This window comes from Trachinotus anak, unplaced genomic scaffold, assembly GCF_046630095.1.
Source record: "Trachinotus anak isolate AG129_WGS33_773 ecotype Australia unplaced genomic scaffold, CSIRO_AGI_Tana_v1 ptg000005l, whole genome shotgun sequence".
Lineage (NCBI taxonomy): Eukaryota > Metazoa > Chordata > Actinopteri > Carangiformes > Carangidae > Trachinotus > Trachinotus anak.
This window is the reverse complement of record NW_027273856.1, coordinates 12,141,409-12,156,856: the sequence shown is the minus strand read 5'-3', so window position 1 is coordinate 12,156,856 and position 15,448 is coordinate 12,141,409. Positions and strand designations below refer to the sequence as shown.

At 41.9% G+C, this 15,448-nt stretch overlaps 1 protein-coding gene across 7 annotated transcripts in view; it reads right to left on the bottom strand.

Moving 5' to 3' along the window:
* lrfn2b (leucine rich repeat and fibronectin type III domain containing 2b) overlaps window positions 1-15,448 on the bottom strand; it is a 173,873-nt gene that overhangs the window by 126,482 nt on the left and 31,943 nt on the right. The gene's annotated exons all lie outside the window — the stretch shown is intronic.

The window sequence follows — 15,448 nt, the reverse complement described above, 5'->3', positions numbered from 1 at the left end:
CAATAAAATGAATTTAATTTAAAATACACTACTTGATGCACCTGATGCAGCTGCCTGTCCTTGTCTGTAGTCACCACTCTTCGATCTAGAGCAGTGTCCCGGTCGTAACACCATCTGATTGGTTACGTGTCACGAGTAATAACCTATTAACACTGAAGGCTTCTGTGTACACAGACAGGCACACCCATAAGCAATTGTAATATATGTACATGCATTGATTTTTTACATATGACATACAGTATATGTCCATATAAAATAAAAGCAAATATGTAAAAATTATATATGAAACCTATTAGAAATTGGAACTATTTAAAAGAATTGACATATATGTCTTGCCCATACATAATATGTATGTTTATGTATGTATGCTCATATTGTAGACATATGTTACACAATTATATATACATCCCAAAGCCTGTCAATATATGTTGATATTATAAACAGTAGGATGCAAAAGTCTGAGACCACTTTTCCAGAATAGGAAGATGGACATGATTAAATTAATAAGAAATTAATAAGAAAAACATATATACATATAGAATTTGTATATGTCTGTTGTTATAATGAACTTATATATAACCTTATATATACGCATATATAAATAAAATATATATTGTTGACATATATGGTGTGTGTGTGTGTGTGTGTGTGATAATAATATAAGTGCTATATAGTGCATCCGGAAAGTATTCACAGCGCTTAACTTTTTCCATAATTTGTTATGTTACTGCCTTATTCCAAAATTGATTAAATTCATTTTTTACCTCAACATTCTATGTACAATACCCCATAATGACAAAGTAAAAAAGGTTGCTTGAGATTTTTGCAAATATATTAAAAATAAAAAACAAAAAACATCACATGTACATAAGAATTCACAGCCTTTGCCATGGCATTCAAGATTGAGCTCAGGTGCATCCTGTTTCCGCTGATCATCCTTCAGATGTTTCTACAACTTGATTGATGTCTACCTGTGGTAAATTTAGTTGATTGGACATGATTTGGAAAGGCACACACCTGTCTATATAAGGTCCCATAGTTGACAGTGCATGTCAGAGAACAAACCAAGCCATGAAGTCCAAGGAATTGTCTGTAGACCTCCGAGAAAGGATTGTATCGAGGCACAGATCTGGGGAAGGGTACAGAAAAATTTCTGCAACACTGAAGGTCCCAATGAGAACAGTGGCCTCTATCATCTGTAAATGGAAGAAGTTTGGAACCACCAGGACTCTTCATAGAGCTGGCCGCCCAGCCAATCTGAGCGATCGGGGCAGAAGGGCCTTCGTCAGGGAGGTGACCAAGAACCCTATGGTCACTCTGACAGTGCTCCAGCGTTGCTCTGTGGAGATAGGAGAACCTTCCAGAAGTACAGCCATTTCTGCAGCACTCCACCAATCAGTCCTGTATGGTAGAGTGGCCAGAAGCTACTCCTCAGTTAAAGGCACATGACAGCCCGCCTGGAGTTTGCCAAAAGGCACCTGAAGAACTCTCAGACCATGAGAAACAAAATTCTCCGGTCTGATGAAACAAAGATTGAACTCTTTGGCCTGAATGCCAAGCGTCATGTCTTGAGGAAACCAGGCACCTGGCCAATACCATCCCTACAGTGAAGCATGGTGGTGGCAGCATCATGCTGTGGGGATGTTTTTCAGCAGCAGGAACTGGGAGACTAGTCAGGGTCAAGGGAAAGATGAATGCAGCAATGTACAGAGACATCCTTGATGATAACCTGCTCCAGAGCGCTCTGGACCTCAGACTGGGGCGAAGGTTCATCTTCCAACAGGACAACGACCCTGAGCACACAGCCAAGATAACAAAGGAGTGGCTTCGGGACAACTCTGTGAATGTCCTTGAGTGGCCCAGCCAGAGCCCAGACTTGAACCTGATTGAACATCTCTGGAGAGATCTGAAAATGGCTGTGCACCAACGCTCCCCATCCAACCTGATGGAGCTTGAGCGGTTCTGCAAAGAGGAATGGGAGACACTGCCCAAAAACAGGTGTGCCAAGCTTGTAGCATCATACTCAAAAAGACTTGAGGCTGTAATTGCTGCCAAAAGTGCTTCAACAAAGTATTGAGCAAAGGCTGTGAAGACTTATATACGTGATATATTTTTGTTTTTATTTTTAATGAATTTGCAAAAGTTTCATGCTAATTTTTTTCACTTTGTTATTATGGGGTATTGTGTGTAGAATTTTGAGGTAAAAAAATGATTTTAATCTATTTTGGAATAAAGCTGTAACATAACAAAATGTGGAAAAAGTGAAGCGCTGTGAATACTTTCCAGATGCACTGTAAGTGCACCCACTCTTTACTTCTTCACTGCTGTTGTCATGTTGCCTAAAACATAAATATATACACACTACACAGCACAGCTTATAACACCCACACCATTTCAACACATAAAAGCAGAAACGGGGCACCTCAGTGGCTCCTCCGGTTACAGCAGTGGCCTGGGTTCCAATCCAGCCAGTGCTGTTTGTTACATGTCATCTCTCTCCCTCTCCCAGCTGTTCTATCTCTCTCTCTTACTGTCCTTATCCAATTAAAAAAAGGCAAAATTGCCCAAGAATAATAATAAATGGATGCAGTGATGCCTGCACGAAAGAGGAGTATTGCCATGTAAGTGCTGCATGAATGAATGACGCCACTTTTTGTTCTGCTTCATTTGCTACATACATGCTTTAGCTTGGAATCAAACCCAGGCCTCAGATAGCAGGTAAAAATTCTGCCATCCTTAAAATGATTACCAACCTTTGGCAAATCATTTAGTGATCATTAAAATGTATTAAGAATTTGTCTACTGATGATGCATATACCTTGTAAATTATAACACTGCCCTCCCCTACATGAAAATACATAGGCTGCTTTTAATAATGAAAAGTATCAACATCAGTATTGGTATTGATATGAGCGATTCTGGCCCTGTTTTACTTGGTATCGGATCAAAAGAAATTCTGTGGTACTGCCCACCTCTACTGCTCATTACTAGCAGAAGTAAAATTACTTGTGTAAAAATGAAAAAAATACAAAGTAGGTCAGTTAAAATATAGTGAGAAAACTTTTTACTGCCTTACATTTTAAAAGGGGAGGCGTAAAGCCTGTTATATGGTACTAATAATATATGATAAAACTAATAAATTAAAGAGCATCTTTAGACTACCAGGTGTATCAGTTCCCATGTGAGAGCAACACTGAAAGCAACCAATTAATTCCAGTCAGGCACATTGCAGCAACTGATGTTACTAAAAATACACACCAAACAAAGTTAGGAAGCAGCTGGTGAACATACTGGAGTATGTCGCAGCTAAAAAGCCAGATATTGGTGGAGACCAAAAACAGAGTAGAGTGATAACTGGACTTACAATCCTCAAGTCCTCAAAACATGACTAGAAATTAGTATTAATATTCCTCTAGGGCGGCTGCAGCTCAGGAGGTAGAGCAGGTCGTCCACTAATCAGAAGGTGGTTAGACCCCCAGCTCCACCAGTCCACATGTTGAAGATACTGAACCCCAAATTCCCTTGAATGGTTGTTCCATCAGTGTATGAGTGTGTATGTATGGTAGGAGCGCTGTATGAATGTGTGTGTATGAATGAGTGAATGTGGTTTCCATTATAAAGTGCTTTCAGTGGTCAAATAGACTAGACTAGAAAAGTGGAGATTTACTATCTGTGTCTGCTGGATGTGTAAATAGGCAACTGTTCACTAAAATGTTGAAAAAAGGTGAGTACAGGGATCTGACAATAGCCTTCAGTGAATGGAGCCACAAGAACTGCCTCCTTCTGAACCAGCCAGTCAGTGTTCGAGGGAAGGACACTGTGGTGGTGCACACTTATAAATACCTAGGTGTGCATCTGGACAGGAAACTGGACTGGTCCCTGAACACAGATGCAATGTACCGGAAGGGGCAGAGTCAGCTCTTTTTCCTCAGGAAGCTCAGGTCCTTTGACGTTTGCAGTGAAATGCTTTACATGTTTTATCAGCCAGTGGTGGTGAGTGTCCCTTCTATGCTGTGGTCTGCTTGGGCAGCAGCAGGCCAGACAAGAACACAAGCAGACTGGACAGGCTGGTTAAAAAGGCTGGGTCTGTGGTTGACAGGAGTCTGGACTCTGGTGTTATGTGAGAAGATTTCAATAATTAATAAAGGAACCCACACTGATTATTTTATATTATTAAATGCAGTGCTAAATTATATATTAGAGACTGTACATGCATTGCATATAATCCTGAAGTGGTTTGACAGTAGTTTAACAAAAGGGACTTTCTACAAACAGTTGTGAATTATATTATTAGTAGGAATCCGCCTTTAACCTTACCGACAAACTCCATCTTAAATCCTTTTAAGTTACCTGTAATATCCTAGCCAGCTGCCAGCTCCACCTCTGACTGGAAATACACACTATTACACTGAAATTCTGTTGCCATGGCGCCGCGGATGGCTGCCTCGGTGTTTTGGTGCGCACTTTTTTGCCTTATTTTCTTTGTAAATTCAGTTTTCTGCTTTGGTTTCCGGAGCTCTTTCACCAGAGAAGAGCTCATTAACATCAGAGAAACAACTCCAGTGGATCTTTTTCCCACCTTTCTCGACTCAATGGAATTATTTGACATTTTGGTCAGAGGTGCACTGACCGTTGCTCTCGCAGTGAAACGCTGGAGGAGAGCGGTGCGCTTGCGCGTCTCCGCCGGCGCGGACTCCGCAAACCGCTCCCAGGTATCTTTCTCTCCAACGTGCGTTCACTGCCCAACAAACTGGATGAACTTCAGCTACTGGTGCAGAAGAACAGAGACTTTTCTTCATCTTCCAGTCCTGTGCTTCACGGAGACGTGGCTGTGTGGATCGATTCCGGACTCTGCGCTGGAGCTGGCCGGCTTCCAACTCTTCAGAGCGGATCGCGACACAGAGCTGTCCGGCAAAACGAAAGGTGGAGGAATCTGCTTTTATGCTAACAGTGGCTGGTGCAGAGACGTGACAGTGATCCTGCAGCTCAGGAGGCAAAAGGCGCTTTCAGGAGTGGGGACAGGGACAGGTTTAAAGAGTCCAAGTACAGGTTTAGCAAGGTGGTGAGAGAAGCTAAACGACTGTACTCTGGGAAACTTCAGTTGACATCACGCCTGTGGTCATGAAATCATTTGAGCGCCTTGTCCTGTCCCACCTCAAATCCATCACTGACCCACTCCTGGACCCCCTGCAGTTCGCCTACAGAGCCAACAGGTCTGTAGACCTTAGTTAGACATGAAAACCTAATAAAAATTAGCACAACTGTTAGTCCAGAACCAAATAACAGGAAAATTAAATGTGGATTATTGAATATCAGATCACTCTCATCTAAATCTCTACTAGTCAATGATCTGATAACTGATCATAACATTGATCTGCTCTGTCTGACTGAAACCTGGCTGCAGCAGGATGAATATGTTAGTCTGAATGAATCAACACCCCCCACTCATGTTAATGTTCATATCCCTCGAGGCACAGGCCAAGGAGGAGGGGTGGCAGCCATTTATCACTCCAATTTATTAATGAATCCCAAGCATAAGGTTAATCATAATTCGTTTGAAAGCCTTATTCTTAGTCTGTCTCACCCAAACCGGAAGACACAAAAACCAGTCCTTCTAGTTACTGTATATCGTCCACCTGCCCCTTACTCTGAGTTCTTATCTGAGTTCTCAGAGTTTTTATCTGAGTTAGCTCTCAGCACAGATAAAGTTATCATGGTGGGTGATTTTAACATTCACGTAGATGTTGAAAGTGACAGCCTGAGTCATGCATTTAATTCATTATTAGACTCAATTGGCTTCTCTCAGCATGTTAATGAACCCACTCACTCTTTTAACCATACCCTTGATCTGGTTCTGACTTATGGGATTGACATTGAATACCTAACAGTTTCTCCCAGAAACCCTCTTTTATCTGACCATTCTCTGTTAACATTTGAGTTTTCAGTCATGGACTACACAGCACCTGGGGAAAAAATCTATTACAGCAGGTGTCTCTCTGACAATACCATTAGCAAATTTAAAGAAAGGATCCCATCAGTACTTAGCCCACTGCCATGTATCAATGCAGTAGGGAACAGCTCTCTTAACTTCACATCCACACAGGTTGATGATTTTGTTGATAGTACTGTAGCCTCACTGCGTGCAACTCTAGATACTGTGGCCCCTCTGAGGAGGAAGGTAGTGAGTCAGAGAAGGCTAGCTCCATGGTACAACTCAGAAACACGAGCTTTAAAGCAAAATTCAAGGAAGCTAGAAAGGAAGTGGCGTTCTACTAACCTGGAAGAATCTCTAAAGGCTTGGAAAGACAGCCTATTGGCGTATAAAAAAAAGCCTCCGTAAAGCCAGAACATCCTATTATTCATCATTGATAGAAGAAAACAAGAACAATCCCAGGTTTCTGTTCAGCACTGTAGCCAGGCTGACAGACAGCCACAGCTCTGTTGACCCATCTATACCTTTAGCCCTCAGTTGTAATGACTTCATGAGCTTCTTTACAGATAAAATTGTCTCTGTTAGAGAAAAAATTCACCATCTCCTCCCCACAGCTGGCTCAGATGTACTGTCCAGTACAGCAGCCTCAGAGTCCACTGTAACTGGCTTATATTTTGACTGTTTCTCTCCTGTACATCTCCCTGAGCTCACTTCAACAGTTTCTTTATCTAAACCATCAACTTGTCTTCTTGACCCCGTTCCAACAAGGTTGTTCAAAGAGGTTTTTCCTTTACTTGACACCTCTATATTAAGTCTGATTAACTTATCTTTATCAACTGGTTATGTACCGCAGGCTTTTAAAGTTGCAGTAATTAAACCTCTACTTAAAAAGCCTACTCTTGATCCTCATGTTTTAGCCAATTATAGACCTATATCCAACCTCCCCTTTATTTCCAAAATCTTTGAGAAGGTCGTTGCAAACCAGTTATGTGATTATTTGCACAGGAATGGTTTGTTTGAAGATTTTCAGTCAGGTTTTAGAGTCCATCATAGCACAGAAACTGCTCTGGTTAAGGTTACCAATGATCTCCTCATAGCTTCAGACAATGGACTTGTCTCTGTACTTGTCCTACTAGATCTTAGTGCCGCATTTGACACCATCGATCATAAGATTTTATTACAGAGACTAGAACATATGGTCGGCATCAAAGGAACCGCACTAAGCTGGTTTAAGTCATATCTGTCAGATAGACTCCAGTTTGTTCATGTTAATAATGACTCCTCTATCATAACTAAAGTCAGTCATGGAGTTCCACAAGGTTCTGTGCTAGGACCAATGCTCTTCAGTCTATATATGCTTCCTCTGGGAAACATTATTAGGAGGCACCAGATGAATTTTCATTGTTACGCAGATGACACCCAGCTGTACTTATCCATGAAGCCAGGTGAGACTAACCAGGTAGCCAAGCTTCAGGTCTGTCTTAAGGACATAAAAATCTGGATGACCAGTAATTTCTTACTCTTAAATTCAGACAAAACTGAAGTTATTGTAATTGGCCCAAAACACCTCAGAGATACACTATGTGATAATATACTGACTCTGGATGACATCACCTTGGCCTCCAGTGCTACAGTCAGAAACCTTGGTGTCATTTTGGACCAGGACTTGTCCTTTACTTCACATATAAAGCAAGTCTCTAGGACAGCCTTCTTCCACCTGCGCAATATTGCTAAAATCAGACCCATTCTATGTCTAAAGGATGCTGAAAAACTAGTTCATGCATTTGTTACCTCAAGACTGGACTACTGTAACTCTTTATTGTCAGGATGTCCCAAAAATTCAGTAAAAAGCCTCCAATTGATCCAGAATGCGGCAGCACGAGTACTGACAGGAACTAGGAAACGAGATCACATCTCTCCTGTGTTAGCCTCTCTGCATTGGCTCCCTGTAAAATCCAGAATCGAATTTAAAATCCTCCTCCTCACCTACAAAGCCATTAATGGTCAGGCACCATCGTACCTTGGAGAGCTTATAGTTCCCTATTTTCCCAATAGGACACTTCGCTCTCTAAATGCAGGTCAACTTGTGGTTCCCAGAGTTTGTAAGAGTAGAATGGGGGGCAGAGCCTTCAGCTATCAGGCTCCTCTCCTGTGGAACCAGCTCCCAGTGTGGGTTCGGGAGGCAGACACCCTCTCTACCTTTAAGATCAGGCTTAAAACTGTCTTGTTTAGTAAAGCTTATAGTTAGGGCTGGCTCGGGTATGTCCTGACCCATCCCTTAGTTATGCTGCTATAGAGCTAGACTGCTGGGGGATTCCCATGATTCACTGGGCGCTCTCTCCCTATTTCTGTCTCTCTCCCCCTCTCTCTCTCGATGACCTCATGCCATTAACTTTGTTTCCTTTTCTCTCCCGTAGTTTGTGCTTCTCCTCTCTCTCCCTCTCTCTGTCCTCATTCTGCAGGTATCTCTGCCTCGGGAGCAGCAGGATCCAGATCCACCACTACTCATCTTTACTATTAACCACTGTTACCTGTCATCATTATTATTGATAACACCATTACCTACACAGCTGTTCCTGGTCTCTCTCTCTCTCTCTCTCTCTTCTCTCCCCTCTCCTCCCCCTCCCCCTCTTTCTATATTCTCCTAAACCCAACCGGTCGAGGCAGACGGCCGCCCACCCTGAGCCCGGTTCTGTTGGAGGTTTCTTCCTGTTAAAAGGGAGTTTTTCCTCCCCCCTGTCGCCAAGCGCTTGCTCGTTGTGGGAACTGTTGGGTTTTTCTCTGTAACAAAGTAAGGTCTTGACCTTACCCTGTAAAGTGCCTTGAGATAATGTATATTATGATTTGGCGCTATACAAATAAAATTGAATTGAAATTGAATAGACGACGCCGTCAACATGGCTCTCCACTTCATCCTCCAGCACCTGGACTCCTCAGGGACCTATGGATCCTGTTTGTGGACTTCAGCTCTGCCTTCAACACCATCATCCCGGCTCTGCTGCAGGACAAGCTCTCCCAGCTGAGCGTGCCTGACTCCACCTGCAGGTGGATCACCGACTTCCTGTCTGACAGGAGGCAGCACGTGAAGCTAGGAAAGCATGTGTCTGACTCCCAGACCATCAGCACTGGATCCCCGCAAGGCTGCGTTCTTTCTTCTCTGCTCTTCTCCCTGTACACCAACACCTGCACCTCCAGCCATCAGTCTGTCAAGCTCCTGAAGTTTGCAGACGACACCACTCTCATTGGACTCATCTCTGATGGCGATGAGTCTGCCTACAGGTGGGAGACTGACCGTCTGGTGACCTGGTGCAGGCAGAACAACCTAGAGCTAAACGCTCTGAAGACAGTGGAAATTATAGTGGATTCAGGAAGAGCCCAGCCCCACCCACCCCCATCACCCTGTGCGACTCCCCCGTGGCTACCGTGGAGCATTTCCGCTTCTTGGGTACCACCATCACAGAGGATCTCAAATGGCAGCTGAACATCAGCTCCCTCATCAAAAAAGCTCAGCAGAGGATGTATTTCCTGAGGCAGTTGAAGAAGTTCAACCTGCCAAGGACTATGATGGTGAACTTCTACACCTCCATCATTGAGTCCATCCTCACCTCCTCCATCACCATCTGGTATGCTGCTGCCACGGAGAAGGACAATAACAGACTGCAGCGTATCATCCACTCTGCTGAGAAGGTGATTGGCTGTAATCTTCCATCCCTCCAGGACCTGTACGCCTCAAGGACCCTGAGGCGTGCAGGGAAGATTGTAGCTGACTCCTCCCACCCTGGACACAAACTTTTTGTGACACTCCCCTCTGGCAGGAGGCTCCGGTCCTTCAGGACCAAAACCTCTCGCCACAAAAATAGCTTCTTCCCATCTGCTATTAGCCTTGTCAACAAGGCTAGAGAGCCCCACTGTTGCTGATCCCCCTGATCCTCAATTGCACCAATCACCAGAAAAAATTCCTTGTATGTGAAAACATACTTGGCAATAAAACTGATTCTGATTCTGATTCTATGGAGTAAATGGAGAGTAATTAACAACTTATGCAAGTGTCAAGAAGCTGTTAACTTGTATCAACAATGCTACACCCTAACAGAGACCTAATGGCTATAATCGCAGCGAGGAGTGGAAGGACCAGTGCTATAAGACACACAAACAAAATCTAATGATCTCCCAGGACAACCAAAATGAAATTATGTATTAATATGGAATCAGTTCTGCTCTGAATGCATTGACAATGTAAAATGAAGCATTCAATCATTTAACTGTAAAATCAAATGTCTTTCCTGTTTTTGAAGCCAGCACAACTGCTGTCAGCTGCCAGTTTTATTGCATGTGATATTTGTTCTTTAACATGTATGTTAATGTATGTTCTTGTGAGATAAAATGAGATAAAAGTTTGAGCACCCCCTTAATTATACGATGTTTTGATGTTGTATGAGAATTAGGGTGCTGTGGCAGTAAACAGTGACAAGGTAAGGCAAAGGAAAAACCCTTTAGAAAGTAGTTAATAAAGAATGACAGTTTCACCACCATAACATGAAATAGGAATGCATTATATATGATGGAGTAATTGTGATATGTTCCCACTGAAATATGTGCTAAATGATCACTACTTAAAATGTGTGGTTTACTTCATTAAAAAAAGCATTTCAACCTAACGGCTTTGACAATGAAAACATAACTTGCTCCTTTAGGTTATTGAGGCGCTTCAGTGGAATAACTAAGAGATTTAATGTCCTCCGCAGGGGCAATTCACAATAGCTGCTGAAGGAAGAGAAGGAGATTTGCCAACCATTAAGGTTGAGGTTAGTATGCTGTATCTCAGACCTTTCCTCCAGCCCATCATCTGTCTTCACTGGAAACTTCATCTCTGAGAAAACACTTTACCTGACAACAGTTGTGTAATGACTTCTACATCTTTTTCAGGTATGAAAAAATAACACTGATCAAAATAATGTCATCCAGGTTATCTCAATTTGGGCCTGGAGACACAGAAGCCTGTATTACAAACAGGAGGCTTTGAGTTTCAAAAACTTTGACTTTAACATGGCAGGGAGGGTCTAATAAAAATATTGCTATTCATTGTTTCATGGGAAGTGCAGGATCTAGCACTTTGGAGCTTGACCAACTTTACGCAGACACAACTTGATGATCTTGTTGCTAGTGCTGCAGCTTCACTGTGTTCAACACTTGACACTGTGGCCCCTCTGAAAAAGAAGGTTGTGAGTCAGAGGAGGCTTTGTGGTACAACTCACAAGCACAAGGTCCAAGGCAGATTTCACTAAAGCTGGAAAGGAAGTGGTGTTCCACTAATGTAGAAGAATGTCATCAGGCCTGGAAAGACCATCTGTTGACATATACCACAGCCTCCATAAAGCCAGAACCTCCTATTGGTCATTGATAATAGAAGACAACAAGAACAAGCCCAGGTTAGCCCCTGTAGCTAGGCTGTCACAGCTCTGTTGAACCATCTATTCCTTTAGCCCTCAGTAGTAATGATTTTTTGAGTTTCTTTACAAATAAAATGGTAACTATTAAAGAAAAAAATCACCATCTCCTCCCTACAGCTGACTCAGATGTACTGTCCAGCACAGTAAGTGATTTACATTTAGACTGTTTCTCCTCTGTAGATCTCTCTGAGCTCATTTCAATAATTTCTTCATCTAAACCATCAACTTGTCTTCTAGACCCTGTTCCAACAAGGCTGTTCAAGGATGCTCCTCCTCTAATCAACACCTCTATATTAAGTTTGATCAACTTATCTTTATTAACAGATTAATGTATCACAGGATTTTAAGGTTGCACTAATCAAACCTCTACTTAAAAAGCCTACTCTCCAGATGTTTTAGCCAATTACAGACCTGTCCTCCCTTGAAAAAGAAGTTGCAAACCAGTTATGTGATTATTTGAACAATGGTTTATTTGATGATTTTCAGTCAGGATATAGAGTCCACAGAAACAGCAAAAACTATATAATACAAATAATCAGAAAATAATAATTTAAAATACAATAATATAATTATATTATAAACCCCTACTCCCATAATAATATCATATATTGTAATATTTGGGCTGTACTGCACTCCAGGTTTGACACACGCACACACACACACACACACACACACACACACACTGAGGATAGTATTTCACAAAAAGTGTAACAAATTAAAAATATAATATAAATAATTTCAATTTCATCTGTTCAATAATAACAGCATATCTGCTGTTATTATTGCTTATGAGCTGGTTGCAATTTCTCTGTGTAGAGGGGAAAGTTGCTCCAATAAGAAATGGACTGTGGTGCAGTAAAAAAAATGTAACAGTTTGTACCACATTTCATTTCATTCCCGTCTGGTGTGGTTGAGGTGGAAGTTTCAGAGACTAAAAGTTGGCCACATAAAATCAAATGTGAAGAAGATATGTGGTTTATCTGTTGTTTATTTAACTAGTGTTTGGTTAAAGGAACGTCAGTGATTCTTGTGGTACTTGGCAACTACAACTCTGTCATAACTGTAGTAAGGAAGTGGCTGTGTGATATTACTGTTGTGTAGAAACTTACAAAAGCTTTATGTCTCATTGTGGAGTAATAACATTGGCACCAAACCAGTGAATACAGAGGTATGTGGCTGTTCTAATTTTAGTATGTGGATCTTGTAAAGATGTGTGCAGGTTCTTCACTAAGCAGTGACCTGTTAGATTGAGAATGCTGCAGTTAAATAGGCTGAGCACACTAATGCCTGAGGCCTATTTGTCTTTCATGCCAAGTTGATCTGATTAGCTGGGCTAAATCCAGCTACCCACACACACACACACACACAGCTCTGCATCCTCACAAGGCACCCTAAGAGCAACACCATGGTACAAAGACCTTAACATGTTCCACTGGCAGAGACCACATGGAGATGGAGGAGGCTCATGGGAGAATCCAGCTGAATATATTTCATGCACCGCTTCTTCAGTGGCAACTTCACAGTCACCATGGGACAAATGCCTCTGTTACAGCCCACTAACTGTTAGGACATGTTTACTGTACAGATACTTCAGACAGATGATTACATGTGTTAAAATGTTCACCTGGTACTTAAAGATATTGGAATGGCTGCTTGTGGACACTAAAAGCAGCAGAAAGCTGCAGGCTTTGAATGCACCCTGAATCACATCAGGATAGAAAAGACAGAGGGCACTTACTGAATGCAGCCAGGAAACCAAGAAATATAAGTAAATAGATCCTTTAAATGCAAACACTACAGTAACTGTGGGTTGGTAAACAGGTCTAAAATTTAAATCTGCCACTTGCAGGATTATTGTTTTAACATTAGTCATTGAAGCAACAACAGATCAATCACGTAACATTGTTTAGCTAGCTAATTTTACTTCCTTTTCTTTGCCCTGATCAGTTTGTGTGTTTGTGTGTGTGTGTTTGAGATGCATTTTTATTTAGAGTTGGAGCTTAATGAATAAGAGTCATGTGTATACATGGCTGTGTGTTTACGTGTGTGAGTATAAGCATCATTTCAAGTAGAGTGTGGTCTTCATTATATTTATAGCGGTTTAACCTCTGAAAATGATAATGCATGTAAATGAACAGAATTCACAATTTAGCTTATGTATTATATGTTATAGATACATTCTAAGTTAGGTCTGTCTAATTTATATCTATATCACTTAATAAGTAACTGAGAAGATGCTAACCTGTTTCTTTTTAGTAAAACATTTGACTGTTCATGTTTCTTGTCCCACATGACTTGATTTAGTGATCATGGTCAAAACAGTAAGATTAACACACAACCAAACAACATATTACAGTCACAAACCAAAGGAAGGACAAAATGTGGAGACCACACAAGACTCTTTAAAGACAGTAAGTTCAGTCAGTTCATCACTAATGTGTATAGTGTATGGATGTGTGAATGCGTAGAAGTGTAAGAAAGAGAGGAGTGACTTTATATATACACATATACACATTCACTGGCCATTTTATTAGGTACACCTTGTTGGTACCGGGTTGAACCCCTTTTGCCTTTAGAACTGACTTAATTCTTCATGGCATAGATTCAACAAGGTGCTGGAAACATTCCTCAGAGATTTTGGTCCATATTAACATGATAGCATCACGCAGTTGCTGCAGATTTGTCGGCTGCACTCCATGATGCAAATCCCGTTCCACCACATCCCAAAGGTGTTCTATTGGATTGAGATCTGGTGATTGTAGAGGCCATTTGAGTGCAGTGAACTCATTGTCATGTTCAAGAAATCAGTTTGAGATGATTTGAGCTTTGTGACATGGTGCATTATCCTGCTGGAATCAGCCACCGGAAGATGGGTAAACTGTGGTCATAAAGGGATGGACATGGTCAGCAACAATACTCAAGTAGGCTGCGGTGTTTAAACGATGCTCAGTTGGTACTAAGGGGCCCAAAGTGTGCCAAGAAAATATCCCCCACACCATTACACTACCACCACCAGGCTGAACCATTGACACAAAGGAGGATGGATCCATGCTTTCATGTTGTTGATGCCAAATTCTGACCCTACCATCGGAATGTTGCAGCAGAAAGACTCATCAGACCAGGCAACATTCCAATCTTCTATTGTCCAGTTTTGTTGAGCCTGTGTGAAGTGTAGCCTCAGTTTCATCTTCTTAGCTGATGGGAGTGGTACCTGGTGTGCTCTTCTGCTGCTGTAGCCCATCTGCATCAAGGTTTGACATGCTGTGCGTTCAGAGATGCTCTTCTGCATACCTTGGTTGCAACGGGTGGTTTTTTTGAGTTACTGTTGCTTTCCTATCAGCTTGAAGCAGTCTGGCCCTTCTCCTCTGACCTCTGGCATCAACAAGGCATTTTCTCCCTGAGAACTGCTGCTCACTGGATATTTCCTCTTTCTCAAACCATTCTCTGTAAATCCTAGAGATGGTTGTGCAGGAAAATCCCAGTAGAGCAGCAGTTTCTGAAATACTCAGCCCAGCCTGTCTGGCACCAACAACCATGCCACATTAAAAGTCACTTAAATCACCTTTCTTCTCCATTCTGATGCTCTGATGCCTAAATGCATTGAGTTACTGCCATGTGATTGGCTGATTAGATATTTGCGTTAATGTGCAGTTGAACAAGTGTACCTAATAAAGTGGTCAGTGAGTGTATACACACACACACACAAAAACTGGTCTTGAGGCCCAGCTTGCTCATACTGCGCCTTGTTGCCTTTTTCACTTTGAAATGTCTCTTTACCTTATTCAGCTTAGTTCTTACCTATCCACCTGCTCAGTCTGTTTGACGGGAAAATGCAATATAGGCAGCAGATGCAAGTGAGACGTCAGTATGAGGATGAGCTCTGCTAAAAACCTACAACTCTCAGTTTTTTTCAACCTCACAAGTTTATGTGTTTAAATGCCTTTTAGTCCCCTGAGTCAGAGAGCACTGTATATTTATTTTTTAAACATTTCCACCAGCTATGAGAATGAGTCATCTCACTCATCTCTCCTGCAGGAAATCAGGATAGTAAGGAGTACAATTTAAC